At 37.3% G+C, this 16398-nt stretch overlaps 1 long non-coding RNA gene across 2 annotated transcripts in view; it reads right to left on the minus strand.

Moving 5' to 3' along the window:
- Positions 1-1942: 1942 nt before the first annotated feature.
- Positions 1943-16398, minus strand: part of LOC133207071 (uncharacterized) — a 92010-nt gene continuing 77554 nt past the window's right edge. The window contains exon 3 of one of the 2 annotated variants that reach the window (XR_009723942.1): positions 1943-2201. This is a non-coding gene — a long non-coding RNA (uncharacterized LOC133207071). Of the gene's footprint in view, positions 2202-13310; positions 13625-16398 lie in introns of those variants that run through there. The other variant, XR_009723943.1, reaches the window with a different exon arrangement.

Genomic DNA, 16398 nt, shown 5'->3' on the forward strand with positions numbered 1-16398 from the left:
TAAATTGAGTGAAAGAAAAGTCCATTTGTTTGGAGCACCAAATAGCCATGATCGCTTACTTAGTCTTTCTTTCCTTCACTCTCCTTCCGTCTCCCAATCCCTGGAGGCGTATTTTATTTTCATCTTGCTGCGTCTTTGTCCTTTTACTGAATTCAAGCAGAATTCTTTCCTTCCATGTAGTGATGATGTACTTCTTCGTGGATGATGGAAAGGAATAAAATGACTTCCAGAGGCTTTGTTGCACTAAGTAAACAGAGATTGGGTTTGTGATGATCTACACTTGTGAGTGAAAGTATCTGTGTTTATTTCATTTCTAAATAATCACAGTGGTTTTCTTGTTAGGGATAAGATGCATACTGTTTTTATAAAACGTGCACCAATATATCGGAGATGGTAATTTAGAGAAGTCCAAAAGCATGAAATGGACTGTGGTGAGGCACTATGAAACTGTTTCTTGTTTCTAGAAAGTTGATCCAGTTCTTGACAAAACCTTCAGACACTCATTTTCCAAGAAGTTTTATCTTCTGAAAAGAGTACAGAAATTATCATAGCCTTGCGCTTTTCCATCTTTCTTCTTTGTGGAGTCTGGAAGTTTTCCAGAGCCTTTCAGAAGTACTGCTTTTCTACATTGCTGTAAATGATGCATTTCCTGTTGCGTAATGCTTTACTTTTTGTGGATTTCTTTGAGTTGGACACAGGGCCAAATGGACTATGCCTAAGAATGTAAAGGTATGCAGAGGGTAAGAGAGTGTTTCTATTAATTTAAAAAACGGATTTGATGACTCTAAAATGACAAATTACAGGAATTACTTTAAAATAGTACTGCATGCATATGCTGAACAATTATCTCATCATTTTGCTGAGGGGCATAGATACAGAATTAGGGTGTTCTGCAGTGAAGCCAAAGTACCTCTGTCCTAGAAGTGAATCTTGAGTGCTTATATTGTAAGCATTTTTTAGGGTTTTTGTTTTTTGTTAGGATTTGGGGTGGTCTGCGTGTGTGTGTGTGTGTTGCTGATTGTTTGGTTGATTTTCTACAGCTTCCGTGGCACAGCTTTCAGTGTAAGAAAAAAATAATAAGATTTCAAATTCCTGGAGGAATGATGACTGTATTTTTGGTTTTAGAGAACTGGTTGTCAGTGTGGCAACTGAATCACAAAGGCAGATAAAACAGAAGGCAAATAGCATCAAACATAAGCATCAGAACAGCAACTCCCATTCTTTTAAGCAAATGCAATCATTTCTAGGGCCAAACACAGGTGTACTGTATATTTAAGAGCACTGATATATTTTTCTGTTTCTCAAGCTTTTACATTGTTAAAACATTTCTGTTAAAACTCTAGAAGCTGGGCAAGGGTACTTGACAAGGATGCTAGTTGCTGCTCCATTTGTATTTGTTGTTTACAAGGATTCTTGTTCAGTTCAAATGGAAATAATAAAAAAGAATGATCCTTTAATTTTTTCTGTTTATAATCTGCCCCTGATCAGTGAGATTGAGGACAGTGTTCCTTGCATCTTTGGACAAATATGTCAATGACAGTAGCTTGGTACTTTGTAAGTAATTTAAGAAATGTGCATTTGTTTACCAGCAAATGAGCTGCTTGCAAAACCTGTAGCCCTTCTTCATGGTTTCCATTATGGTGATGTGTCTCATAGGTATCTTTTAGGGGGAGATGGATGTTTAATGATTGAAGAAGTCTCTGGTAACTGATTTTTCTAGAAGTGGTATTGTTTCAGTGCCATTTTTCTAGTTTCTCATGCAGGGTGAATTTTATGGTTTGTTTCCAAATGTTATAACATTCCATTTATACTGGTTCTTTACTCACTTTTAATGTTATAAAGTTGTGTATGAATTTGAAGATATTCACAGGTTTGGGTTTTGTTTTGATTGTTTGTTTGTTTGTGTTTTTAAGCTCCTAGAGCTGGTTTTTGGCTGAGCTGTAAAAACACACAAAGAGACAGATGTACACTTCCACCTCTTCTGGAGTTCTAAGAGAAGCGAGTGAGGGGAGGCAGGAGTGCAGGTACAGACTAATAGGCTATTCCTCTTGCTGATGAATACATGATTAAATTATTTATTCCCTCTGTATGACTGGGAAGGAAGGAACAAGGAAGGTTTTGAAGCTCTGTGTCATTCCACAGTACTGATAAAAGTACAATGGCTCTGATGCTCTGGTCTGAAACAGCTGCTTGCTTTTTTCCTGAAAAAGAAAATGATGGTGAATTGTGTTTAAAAAAAAAATTAAATTAAAAAGATACTTTTTTTTTAAACCAGCTGCTGTACTTTGTGTAGTGCTTTTTTAATTGAAAAAGCGTTTTCTGTAAATGTCTTGCGGTTTCTTTTAACTTGAATTGCTGTTGTGCAGTATAGTCTCTGCTTTCTGCAATCAGGTAGCACTTTGGGGCAAAGACTTCCTTGTTTCTAGGGAACTCTGTACTACTGCATACATAGTAAAAAATGCTGTGTGCCTTCATCAAGGAGCAATAGATTAGTCCATATGTATCAAACAATAGATTAGTCCATGTACCATATTAGTTATAGCATATTACATAAGCTGAACCTTTTACTTTACCAGTAATCCTTCACCTGGAATATCATTTTAGGTTCCTTTAAATCATTTTTTAAAAGGCACTTTGTGATACAGCTTTCATTTCATTTGCAAATCTGACTTGGAAGAGTGGGGGGAATATCTGTGCTCTATATGCTTATGCTGCAGGTGTGTTTTCAATAATTTGCTTGTAGGTTGCCTCTATTCCTCTGGTGCTTTATGCTGCAAAGTAAATGAATAACAGGTATAATTTCTGGAACTGTTCCTAATGGCTCTAGATTTGATTAAAAAATACTGATAACTGTTAGAGAAATCAATTTTGAGGATTTCTGGTGCTGATCATGCTGTGTTAATGGAAGTGGGACTGTGAAGTGCTACTGTGAGGTGGGGCTTGTAATTATCAAAAGGTTATTTGCCTCTCTGTATTGGAGATAGGGACATCTTTCAGGCAGGGACAGGCAGACAGGACTGTCATCGTAGACAGATGGGGACAGTTTTCACTGGATCATGTTGCTCAAAGCTCAATTCAACCTGACTTGCACCACAGCAGTGCCCAGGTGGGCTTGTTCAGACAGGTTGTGAATCGCTGGAGTTAAGGCAGGGGAAATTGGTGTTTACAATCCCGTAGATGATTCTGTTGCTTCTAATAGGTGTTACTGGCAGACACATTTCTATGTGCTTTCATTTCTACCAAGTATCAGGCCCTGATAATATAGTGTGAACTTGGCAGAGATTTTTTTTTTTTAATGTAGTCACAGCTGATACAATAATTGGAAACATTTTGAAAATTTCACAATTTATCAAAAACTAGGTCAATAGAACTATCAACTTTGTCTTCCTAGTCTTAATGATGTTTGGGAAAATATGGATGTCTATCATACTAGTACAAGGGGAAAAAGATGATTTCCTTTTGAATTTATATCTGTTGTCAATGACCAGAGGAGTGGGTTGCATCAGAATGCATTTATCTTTGTCTACAGGTTATCATGAAATAGCTCATAGAGATTGGTCCTTTACTTGCTGATCTTCAAGAATCTTGTATACTTAGTTGCTGCAAGTTGTTTCTCATTGCGCATAGCAGTACCATCCTTTATACTGGGCTCTGAATCAGGTAAATTGGTTGCAGAATATATTTCCCTGGTTTTATTCTAATATTCTTAATAGTAATGTTTCATTAATAACTATCAAAATTTCAATATTTTTCAACAACGCAATGTGGTATAGTGTTTTACTGCTGTCTCTTACTCATATATCAGCTGGCAACATCAGTCAGTGCAACCTTGATTTTGAACCTCTAAATTTGAATATGGAGAGCATAACATTTTCAGTGGAAATAAAATGCTTATGAAATGAAATTACTATTCCAGATTTACGTTTCCTTTTTCATTCTGCTGATTTTATTTTGTTTTACAGGATACTGTTGTATGTGGGTTTTGTCCATAATTTTCCCTGTGAGTGCAAGGGTAGTATTAAATTTAGGGTTTTGGTTTTGGTAACTTCATCTAATCCATTTTTTTGTTACAAAGTGCATAAATAAGAAAAGTAAATAAAAACATGAGATGTAAAGTAAATAAGAAGATGAAAAGTAAATAAAAACATGTTCCGCCTGTCCTTTGAGGTCTTCAGTGTTTTGGGCTTTGTATGGTTTTGTGCAAGTTGAGGAAGGTTTCCTGTTGTATTCCTTACGACTGCCTGTACTGTCAGATAAATTCTGATGCAGACTTGTCTCACAACATAGACCCAAATAATATAGAAAGTCAGGAAGAAAAAGGGATGAGGGAGAACAAATACTTCAGAAAATATAAAGACTTTTTGATTCAAGCCCCAAAGAAAACTACTGCCAAAGCTGACTTGAAGTTCCATTATTCGGGTTTATGATAATTTGAATGTCTGAAAATGCCTGCTGAAAATTAAGAGAATTAATCTTATTTACAGAAAAGACTCTGGTCATAGGAAAAAATCTCTTTTAAAAAGAATTACATCCCAGAACAAAACTGAGCAAAACAAAACAAGCAGAGTGTAAGAAATGCAGGGCTTATTTATATGTGAAGGAGACCTGTGGTCTCCTGCAGTAATGGTTGGACTTGATGACCTTAAAGGTCTTTTCCAACCTAGTTGATTCTATGGTTCTGTGATCCTAGTTTCACCATGACATTTACTTCATATTCCGGCAACCTTTTTTCCAAATTTCTTTCACAATCTTTTTTTCCCCTTTGTGTTTTACTTATGATAGAAATAAATTCGGTAGTGAAATAGGCCTGACTATTAGGAAGTGTAGGAAAACCGAAGGAAGTGCTTTATATCTCTTTACTGCAGCCACTGGTGTAATAGTGGAAACAGTTTGGTTAACACTTGAGTTAAAAATAATAATGACGGAAATTCGTGGTGGTTTTTTGGTGTGTGTTTGTTTTCTTTTTGGTTTTTGTTGTGTTTTGGTTGGTTTTTGGTTTTGTTTGTTTGGTTGGTTTGGGTTGTTGTGTTGTTTTCTTTTTGTGATAAATTTGTCATAAGGAAAAAGGCCATCAGTGCTTCCTCTCATTCCATCCACTCTAGCAGCTGTGCTGTTTGTTATCTGTTACCATGTTCTGCATGTTCCTACATCTCTGTTCAGCTAGCGTATCTATATTTCTTATATATATTTTCTGCTTCAGCTAGAGAGGTTTCTTTGAATCTTTAACACATTTTGATTTATCTGTACCCTGCTGGCACCTTGCTTGATAGACATTCTTGTGGATATTCCATAGCTACAGTGTCAAAGAGAAGGCACAATCTTACATTAGTGTATTTATAAAAAGTAGTGGGTTTTGTAAATTTACAGAAATGTGCATAAATGTGTTTAGTATCACTGTGCTGTATTAATTGAATTGCCCAGGATGGCATATGCAGATGACAGGATTCATTCCCTTGTATTTACTGTATTTTTGTTTGTAGATCATACTGCTTTTTGACAATAAGGTTGGATTTGAATGTATCTGTGATTTTTTTTTTTAACGTATATCATCAGTAATAATAAAATACTGTAGAAAGAGGAGGAAGCTGTCTTAAGCTGAGTTTGATCAACTGTTCCAGATTGGTAAAAATTTTCAGTGAAGTCAAATGATGGGTTCAATAGGTTTTGCTTCAGAATACTGAGTTAAATTGAAACAAAAAATAAATGTTACAATCTGCACAAATAGTTATTTCATGTATTCTATTTTGTCTTATGATTTAGGCTTTTTAAAAAGTTACTTGGTGTATAGACCTGCTAATTCCAAGTTGATAATTAGTTTCCAGGCTTGGTCTATTGCAGATTCCTGCCTCTTGTATGTAAATTTGTGTTCCCACACATCTGTAAATATCTGTTTTTCTTGTTCAACTATGAAAGCACTTTAATCTTCTGTATAAAAAATATGTAACTGATTAATTACTAAACTATAACTGAGGCCAGGTTGCAATTTCTGCAGAAAAAACTCGCTACCATTTTTATCTTGGAATGACCTATCTAAGTAGATCACCCAGGACTAAATGTCAGATAATGTTCTTTTCAGATGTTGCCAATATCCTGGAAGCTTCAAAGCCTAGGTCATGATAAGGCAGAAATGTGAATTCAGATATCTTAACTGAGGCCAAAAAAGATCTTTTTTACAAATAATTAGTAAACACTTTTGTGTTTGTCTAATATTCTTACTACTTGGGGGTTTTTATATGAACTGCTTTATAAACTTAGGAAATTAACAGTGCTTCAATTCCTTATGTCATAAATACATCTACTCATGTGTTTATTTGAGGGTGCAGTTTATATAAACAGATGTTATACTACCTTAGTGAGTGAGGGGAAAGAAAAAGGGCAGTCCGTGTTTGACGATAAAAATTGTAAAGAGTCAACTTCTAGCTGGAAGTAGGCTAGCAAGGCTTTGTCATGAAAATTAAGTGTCTCTTGTATGTCTGCTTTGGTTGTTATCTCCTCTGACATCGCCATCATGGTGTCGAGTATTCTAGCATATTTTTTCTTTTTCCTTCTCATGCTATCATGTTCAGTGGGACCAAGATAGTGAACTTTGCCAATGTGGTTGACAGCCTCAAAATCTCTTGTAGTAGCACAGCACTTCATTTTAGGCTGTTGAACTGAAAGGAATAATTGATATTGAACTCTCATCTCAATTTTAAAGGCTTATTCTGCTTCTGTGGCTTTTTAATGGATGTCATGAGTAAACAGGTTTTTTTCTGATATATGTGAAAGTTCAATAATATACGGGAGGTGCTAAATCCCTTTGAAACTGACAGGTGAACCTCTTCAAGAAGAACATCTTGCTGCACATCCCTGTGATGGTGTATGCTGATGCAGTTTTCCATTTTAAGGGTGCACAAAGATGTAGAATGGATTTGGGAATTTTTGTCCCCATGTCACTACAGCCGGAGCCACGTTTTACTGATAGCCCCTAGCCTGTATCCATTTGCAGAAGAGCAGCTGAGCCTCGCTAGGAAATTAGGCACAAAAAGTAGACTCAGATTACAATAATGAGCACATTAAATGAGGCACAGGGAGTCTGTCTGGTCAGAAGGAAGAACTGAAAGGGGTCTGGCTGTACTTGCTTTACGAATTTTGCTTCTGTAGCCAGTTTTCACCGTCTGTATCCTTATGGGGTGGTGGTAGGCAGGTACTTTTTTCTCTTCCTCCTTCTCTGATGTATTCTCTTATTTGCAAAAGGAAAATAAAAATAAAATTCTTTAGCAACATTTGAGGGAGAAAACCTGATGCAATTGATGTTTGCAGGCTATAAAGCTCGTGACAAAGCACATTTGCTTTCTAAAATTATGCAAGTGATATGTCTGCTCAGTTATGGTCTCTGACAGTGTCCCTGTATGTTTTAATGATTTAAAAACAAAGTTTTTAACTGTTTCAAATCCAGACAAACATCAGTTTGGGTTCTCCAGTATGTTATTGTTTCTTGTTAGTTTTTGTTACATTTTCTTTGTTTTATAAAAATCATTCTTATTATTCAAGAGTACTTTCCTAATATTAAAAAATCTTCTGTTTTTAAAGAACTTGATTTGGCATAGCTTAAAGAGTACATTTTCTTTCAGCTCCCAATTCATTTTCGCTGTTCAGAAAGGGAGCTTTCAGCTGCATTTTTGGGGATCTGTGCTGATTTGACATTATTTGTTGATGCTGCTTTGAAGTGGTAATATGTGTTAGTTATGGCCCAAAACTTAAGCAGAAAGCCAGAAAGGAGAATTTAGTAACAGACCAGCAAAAGCCTGCAGCAAGTACTCCAGAGCTCTAGCTGGTAGAACAGAAGCTAGACAGCTGGAGGTGCAGGTGGTGCTGAGGGCTAATAGAGATCTGGTAAAAAAAATATCCTGGGCTTGGATGAGGTGCAGGCTGGAATATGATGAGTGAAGGATAAGGCACCCTGGGAGATCCTGGAGAGACCCAGTGGAGGGCACGGGGAAGCAACATGGAACAGACCCCTTAAACCTACTGAGTTCTTACTGTAGATGGTATAAGGTAGGTAACCTTACCTCATTTTAAACTGGTGTTTGGACTACCTGACTTCCAAAGGTGTTTCCCAAACTGTATTTTTCTCTGATTTCTGTAATCTTATTATAAATACAATATTAAAACTGACTTTTTTCTTTTTTTTTTAATTCACTCTTGAAATAAGCTAAATCTTTCTATTAGACATGACCTATGTGTTCCCTGCCTAGAAAAACATCATCCAATATTCTTTTCTTTTAACTTCCATGAAATCAGTCATAATTCGCAATAATGCTTTCTGCATTAATGGAAGTTTCATTGATGTAAAGTTGGTGTTGGTACAGTCAGTCAGAGGGATCCTAGTACATTGACTTTAATCTGTAAGTGGCGGAGGTAAGGAATTCAAGATAATTTTATTTTAAAATAATATTTACAGTAAAGTTATCAGAATGATAAGAACACTGAACCGTGTATCAAAGTCTAAAACATTTATAGCAAGTGCTACAACTGCATGAGTTTGAATAAATCACTTGGAGATGTTTCTGCAATGTCTGAGTATTATGTACAAACTTTGAGTAGTTACATGGAGCATTCTGAGGCACATAGCTAAATACATGACATTTTGAATCTATGCCTGTAAAAGCCAAGCTAATGAAAAACCCTGTGTACATGGATGCACGTAGTTTCTTGGCTGTGCACAGCGCTTGTGTACTTCGAAATATGTCTGCATGTAATTTATTTATTACTGAATTAATAATTATTACTTAATTATGAGGCCTGAAAAAATCATGGAGCAGTTCTGATTTGCTGCTGAAGCAGTCTCTCTGGATAATAAATGAACTTTGAGGGGATATATTTTAATGAATCAGCAGTGGATTCACTGTGAAAATTCTAGCACCTGGCAGTAAGAAAGCAAAATAAACTCTCAATTTCTTTCCTTCCTCCCAGTTGTGAATCCCTTAACTTGCACTGAAAATATCTTCAAAAGGAGGATTGTCTCTTTTTATGAGAGAGAACTGAATCTGAAACTGTTGTTGGGTTGTATGATTTTTCTAGCAAAAACTTAGCATAAGTTATTTCTCTAGTAAGTGCTTTGTATCTTTTGTAGCTGTGACCGATTCCAAGAATTTTCCTCCTTTCTAAAAACCAATAAATTCCACAAAATTCTGGGAGTTGTCTTCAAAAAACCAGAGGTTCATCTTGGTGTATCCTAGTAAATACTGACACGTGTTGTGTCACATGTAGGGGTTCCCCCAGGCACTGCTGTGGTGGCTCAGCCATATGCCTTCAAGAATTCTTTCAAATAACACCCTTAAGGGAATAAGTAATTTATGTGAGGAATTTTGCTTCCATTCCAGCTCCTCCTCTGTAATGTCTTGTTTATCTAATAGTTGGTAAGAATTCAGGGCAAATAATATCCTTAAACGAGAAGTCATAAAACTCATCAAATAATAGTTCTTTGGATACAGAGATTGTTATATTTGTTGTTTCAGATACTGCTGTTTTTTTTTATGAGACCAGAAAATTCTTACCCATAACAATGTATAGAAATTGCTATATGCAAGAGGAAATGCATGTTCCTTTTGTCTAAGCTCTTGAAAATAATCCAGTTGCTGTTGTTAGCAGGTACACTTCCCCAGAGTTAAAGCTCTCAGTGGAGTGATGTTTCAGGATTTCTTTGGTTTGATTGACTGGTTGTCTTTGGTTGCAGTACAACACCGGCCTTGTTGTGTGACTTTCTTAAAGGTGGTAATTTACTCTAAGGTTGATTGATCCACAGAGATTTCTGATGCTGTTTTTTCCAGACACTTTTGGGGAAGAGCTGACTTATTCATTACTGTTTCAGTGTTAAACACAGAGTTTTCAGTCCCTTGCCTTTATTCATAGCCCTGAGGTTTTTCTGGGAGATGTAACTGAAACTTTCTCCTATAATGCAGTGCTGGAGATGGGACTGATAGAGAGGCTGTGGGTTTTTCTTATTTCCCTTTGGATTTCATTTTACAAAACAGTAGAGAAAAAGGTCTTAGACAACACTGCAGTTTACACATGAATTTGAAACTGTTGTAGATTTTGAACTCAACATGAATATATTCAACACAGAGGAGTTTGTGTCTGTGGTGAGATTTCTCACAACAGAATGTAGATGTGAGGCCAAATGTTATGTATCTTATCTCCATGTCCATTTTATTTTGCAAGAAGTTTGCATTTTATGCATGGAAAAATTCCTGTCCTTTTTATTAAAGATGTCCTTCTCCAAGCATGTCTCTTAAAATGTATTATCCTGGTTTTATATGCAACTGTAATACAAAGCAAATTCACTTCTTGTGAAAGTTATCATTCTACTATTAATTCAGGAAAAAAATGTTGCTTATTGTCTCTAAATACAAGCTCAGGAGTGTTGCATCCCGAGTAGAAGGAAGTGCAGCAGGAAGGCCAGGGGACCTCCTTGGATGGATGAGGAGCTGCTGAGGAAAATTTGAAGGAAAAAAGAGGCTTATAAAAGGTGGAAATGACAGGCGGCCTGGGAAGAATACAGGGATGTTGTCTGGGAAGCTAGGGACCAGGTTAGGAAAGCTAAGGCCCAGTTGGAATTAAAGTTGGCTATGGATGTTAAGGATAACAAGAAGGGGTTCTGTAGGTACGTAGTGAATAAAAGACAGACTAGGGACAGCGTAGGCCGCCTCTAGAAGCTGTCAGGAGAACTGGATTTGGAGAAGGCTGAGGTTCTGAATTACTTCTTTGCCTCGGTCTTCACTGGCAAATGCTCTGACCACACCACCCAAGTCTTGGAAGGCAGACGCAGGGACTGTGAGAATGAAGACCTTGGGCCCACTGTAGGAGAGGATCTGGTTCAAGACCATCTAAAGAACCTGAATGTGCACAAGTCCATGGGACCTCATGAAATCCATCCGCGGGTCCTGAAGGAGCTGGCGAATGAAGTTGCTAAGCCACTGTCCATCATATATGAAAAATCATGGCAGTCAGGTGAAGTTCCTGACGACTGGTAATAGGGAAATAAAACCCCCATTTTCAAGAAGGGGAAAATGGATGACTCAGGGAACTACAGCCCAGTCAGTCTCACCTCTGTGCCTGGCAAAATCTTGGAGCAGATTCTCCTGAAGGCATGCTAAGGGACATGAAAATCAACAAGGTGCTTGGTGACAGCCAGCATGGTTTCACTAAGGGGAAATCCTGCCTGATCAATCTGGTGGCCTATGATGGGGCTACAGAACTGATGGACAGGGGTAGAGCAGTTGACATCATCTACCTGGACTTGCGCAAAGCGTTCGACACTGTCCCACACGACATCCTTGTCTCTAAATTGGAGAGACATCAATTTGATGAATGGACCACTCGGTGGATAAAGAACTGGATGGATGGCTGCATGCAAAGAGTTGTGGTCAATGCCTCAATGTCCAGGTGGAGACCAGTAACGAGTGGTGTTCCTCAGGGATCGGTGCTGGGACCGGTCTTGTTCAACATCTTTGTCGCTGACGTGGACAGTGGGATTGAGTGTGCCCTCAGCAGGTTTGCTGATGACGCCAAGCTGTGTGGTTCGGTTGATACGCTGGAGGGAAGGAATGCCATCCAGAGGGACCTTGACACACTTGTGAGGTGGGCTGATGCCAACCTCATGAAGTTTAACCATGCCAAGTGCAAGGTCCTACACCTGGGTTGGAGCAATGCCAGGCACAGCTACAGGTTGGGCAGAGAAGAGATTCAGAGCAGCCCTGCGGAGAAGAATTTGGGGGTGTTGGTCTAAGTAAATGAACATGAGCCGGCTTCAGTGTGTGCTCGAGGGCCAGAAAGCCAACCATATCCTGGGCTGCATCAAGAGGAGCGTGACCAGCAGGTTGAAGGAGGTGATCCTGCCCCTCTGCTCTGCTCTTGTGAGATCTCACCTGGAGTATTGTGTACAGTTCTGCTGTCCTCAACATAAAAAGGACATGGAACTGTTGGAACAAGTCCAGAGGAGGGCCACGAGAGTGATCAGGGGAATGGAGCCCCTCCCTTACGAAGGTAGGCTGAGAAAGTTGGGGCTGTTCAGCCTGGAGAAGAGAAGGCTGCGTGGAGACCTCATAGCAGCCTTCCAGTATCTGGAGGGGGCCTGTAGGGGTGCTGGGGAGGGACTGTTCATTAGGGATTGTAGTGATGGGACAAGGAGTAATGGGTTAAAACTCAATCAGGGGAGGTTTAGATTGGATATAAGGAAGAAGTTCTTAACTGTAAGGGTCTTGAGGCACTGGAATGGGTTGCCCAGGGAAGTTGTGAATGCTCCAAACCTGGCAGTGTTCAAGGCCAGGTTGGACAGAGCCTTGGGTGATATGGTTTAGTGTGAGTTCTCTCTGCTCATGGCAGGGGCTTGGAACTAGGTGATCTTAAGGTCCTTTCCAGCCCTAACTGTTCTCTGATTCTCAGTTTTATAATTTCCAAATGTCAGTTTCATAGTAAATGTTTGCTTAATAACAAAGACAGTTTAGGCGACCTTAACCACTTTAAATTTGATAGAAGGGTTTGTTGTTTTGTTTTTTTTTAATCTCCATCATACGTTAATGGAAGTTGAGAGTGCCTTTGGATAAAACTAATTTAACATTACTCATGTAATATAATGCTGTATACAATTATGCTTATTCTTCTGCTGTGCGAGAAAGCAGAGCAGCTGAGAGCCTTCCAATAAATGGTCCATTACCCGTGGAGGATCTGCGTAATCAGTTTAAGATATTACATAAAAAGGGTTAGTCCTTGCATATACATCAAACAAGAATTTTTAAAAACTTGGATTCTTAACAAAATCTGGATCTTAATTTTGTTGTAATGTAACTGTTGACAGACAATAAATTTGTGAACTTGAAAGAAACATTTTTCTAGTTTCTAATACTGCAATTTCTGGATTTCTTTGTATATGTATGTAAATGTCAAGATCTTACTCTGTGCACCTGAGTCCTGCTAAAGACCACACAGCTTTATCAGGATCCCTTTTGGAAATACAAACCAAGAACAACAAAAGCCCCCCAACAAAACAAAAGAAACCCCCAACTAACCAACAAAACCAAACCAAAGCAAAACAAAAAAAAACAACATCCCAAGCCAAAAAAACCAACCCAAACAGAAAAAAGCCCAGGCTGATTTACTTCTTTCCAGTTCACAAAAACCAAAGGTTAGTCCTGAACAGAAGAATTATGTTTGGTTTTTTAGTCATTTTAAAAATTGCATTATCCAAGAAAATGGGGAGCAAGCACATGTGCTATTTTTAATGCCGTAACTGCAGTCATTAAGGATTTTGTGAATGTCTGGATTTCATATAGGCAGAACATTCTAAAGCAACACTTCTGCCTATTGTGACTGTTCTTCACAATTTTATTTCAAGCTGGCTTTTCTTTTTCAGCTGGCATTCATTCAGTGAAGGTGAAATTTGAGCCAGAGTGCTCCTGAAAATTTAATCTAGAAGTACTGTAGTACTTTATTCTTTTCTGAAAGTGTCAGTTATTGACTTCTTGGAATCACTGCAGCGAACCTGTAATGTAAGGGTAATCTTAACTGAAAAGTAACTTGCAGTGTTGTCATGGCCATTCTTGTTTTACTTGTACCTTTGAAGTCTTATTCTGTGAGGCCAGATCTGAAAGATATTTTAAAAATTATTATTTATTGGGGTTTTGTATTTTTTAGAACTATTTTTATTTCTTCCTTTAAATTTGACTGCTTCAGGAAATAGACTCCTGGAGAACTGTTTACCTGTTGTTCACTGTTTTCAGTAACTACTTCTAGTTCAAAAACTTCCAGTCTTTCTATTCTGCATGGTTCAGTCCACAGGACTCCTGGATAAACCACATTTTGTGTCATTGTTTGGGGAATCTAGTGTTATATCTTAAAGAGCTGATATAGCTAAAGTCAGTTTAAGTGGTGTGTTCAGTTTTGTAACTGAACACAATTATTGGGTATTTGGTACTCTATATGAAGAAAATTTATCCTTTATGATGGGTAGACGTTCCAGCTAATGAATAGAAGGAAATTGAACACTGTGCAAGTACCGTGATTACTTGAAAATACATATAGAGAGTATTGTTTCATAGCTTCATCTCCAAGCAACTATAGTATGTTTTTATGTGGTATCCATAGAGATACCTAATTTTTCTGTTTCTCCTTTAAGCAGCAAATTGGAGGAGGAATCTGGAGAACTGAGGAGAAAAAAAAAAAGCAAGCCAACACATTGATAATGAAACCATGCAAGATCAAACACCAGGATTTACAAAAGCAAATATGTCGAACAAAGTAACATAAACACTGAAAGAGTAAAAACAAGTTTCAGAAACAGGTATAATTTATTTGTCTCAAAGAAAAGATCCCCTGAACTCATATCACCAGAGGAAAAGTTATGAATTTGTACTGTAAGTACGTGGAAAGAGGAAACATCAGTTGCTGACAGGCTACAGAAGAGAAAAATAGCCTCAATGTAGGGGCAAATCTGATATAAACTTGCTTTAGATTGTAAAAGGAATTAACAGTTTGGGGAAGCTTTAAATTAGGATTATTATCCAGGGATTTGGCTGCATGACTTATTCAGACCTAACTAGAAGCGAAGTCTTGAAATTTTGAGAAGCATTTCTGTGGTCTGGAAAAATGTTACAGGAGTCATTCTGTGACATGTGAACAATGGAAATATCATGCTTGCTAGAATAAAAATACACGTCATTTTTCTGACAATGTAAATCATGTTTTTCACTGCCTTTCATTGCACTGTCAACAAGAAAAAGTTCCATGTGTTTCCTCTGAGTTGGCTCTATTCCAGATTTTCTGTTCGATACATTAGGGGTTAGATTTGCTTGTTTGTGAAGAGTGAATTTCCTGGGTCTGCACTTGATGAATACATAAAGGAGGCAGATCAGTTTGCCTAAGTGGCTGCATATTCTAAAAATGGGGTTATATTAGAGAAATTTTCTTTTTTTAAGATCAGCTGTAGTATCCTCTACCTTTTAAACATTTTTCTTTCTTCCAGTATTAATGTCTTTCAGCTATCTTTTGAGTATCACTGTAAATTCATCCCTTGAAAACAGAGGTTACTGAATTGAAAATAGCTAGTTTGGGATAACTTTAGAAGAGATAGAGCTCATGTAAATTGAGTTGCATATAAGAAGTTGAATCCCTAGGACCAAACAGAAATTATCAGTCTTACGTAGGCATTTTGCTTTGGTCTTTGTAATTATTTTCATGAACAATCTATAGAGAAAGAAGCAACTTCTGGCAAAAGCTTTTGTTTAAAATGAGTTGTCCCACTTAGTACTGTTGTATTGCCATTCTCCTGCCAAGAATTATAAGGGGTGAAATGTACCATAGGTCTAATTTATTCAGTCTCAGAGCAATTAATAATTCATAAATGTTTTAGTTCTTATTGATGTTTAGCATTACAAGTAGACAAATAGTTTATGTACTGTTAGCATCTACACAGGAAATTACTTGAGAGTAGAAGGAAGAACACTAGATTTTTAACAGTTGATCAGAGCAGGTGCTTTCTAGATTGACCCATTTACCTAAGAACTTTCTGGATTTGTATCATAGCGTGCTGCTTGTTTTGCAGACAATCACAGAATAGTGATTGTAGCAGGGCTAAAATCAGCTTATTTTCTGTAGGAACTCTTAACAGTCTGAAGAGTGGATCATTGAATAATGACTACATAGCAGTTAATAATGTGGAACTTAATTTATTTAGTAAAATTCGATATCCTTGGCAAAAAAGACATACTCTTTATATACAGATGTGCAGAAGAGTGAGAATAGCCAAGAAAATATATGTAGGCTTGCTTATGACTCATCAGATTTGATCATTTGCCTCACTGAATTTTACTCACCCAACTGTCATGATAATAGCTTCATGTTTTTAATTAATTTTTGTATATGTAAGACATGGTTATTGGGACTTAGTAATATCACCTGGCTTCTTTAAGGTGTTGAAAACTTTATTCAATTTGTTCAAATAGCACTATGAAATATATGATATTACAGAGAACATTGAAAATAATGCTGTAAGAATTCATTGTCATGCTATGGAATATATGGAAGCAAGAGCAGATGTTATTTGTACCTCTGAAAAACTTGAAGATAAATATGTGGTGTCTGTATGGAAAACGCATTTCCTTAGTACTGGGGGTTTGTTGCTTTGTCGAAGCTTTCTTCTAAGTTTGGCCATTGTTTCTGTAAATGCTACAATGAACATTTTGTTGATTCCTATAGAAAATATTAACAATGTGTTCATGCTTTTTTAGCCCAGTGGACTCAAGCTCAAAACCTCAGACTTCTACCTATCAAATAATACAGGACTAGATTTAATACAAGTTGGCAGAGAACATTTTGGAGCAGCAATCTATTTACATGTCAAGCATAGAAAAGGGAGTAATA

This window comes from Neopsephotus bourkii, unplaced genomic scaffold (genome assembly GCF_033783945.1).
Source record: "Neopsephotus bourkii isolate Nb327-2 ecotype Australia unplaced genomic scaffold, CSIRO-AGI_Nbou_v1 NB_196, whole genome shotgun sequence".
In the NCBI taxonomy this organism is placed as follows: Eukaryota; Metazoa; Chordata; class Aves; order Psittaciformes; family Psittacidae; genus Neopsephotus; species Neopsephotus bourkii.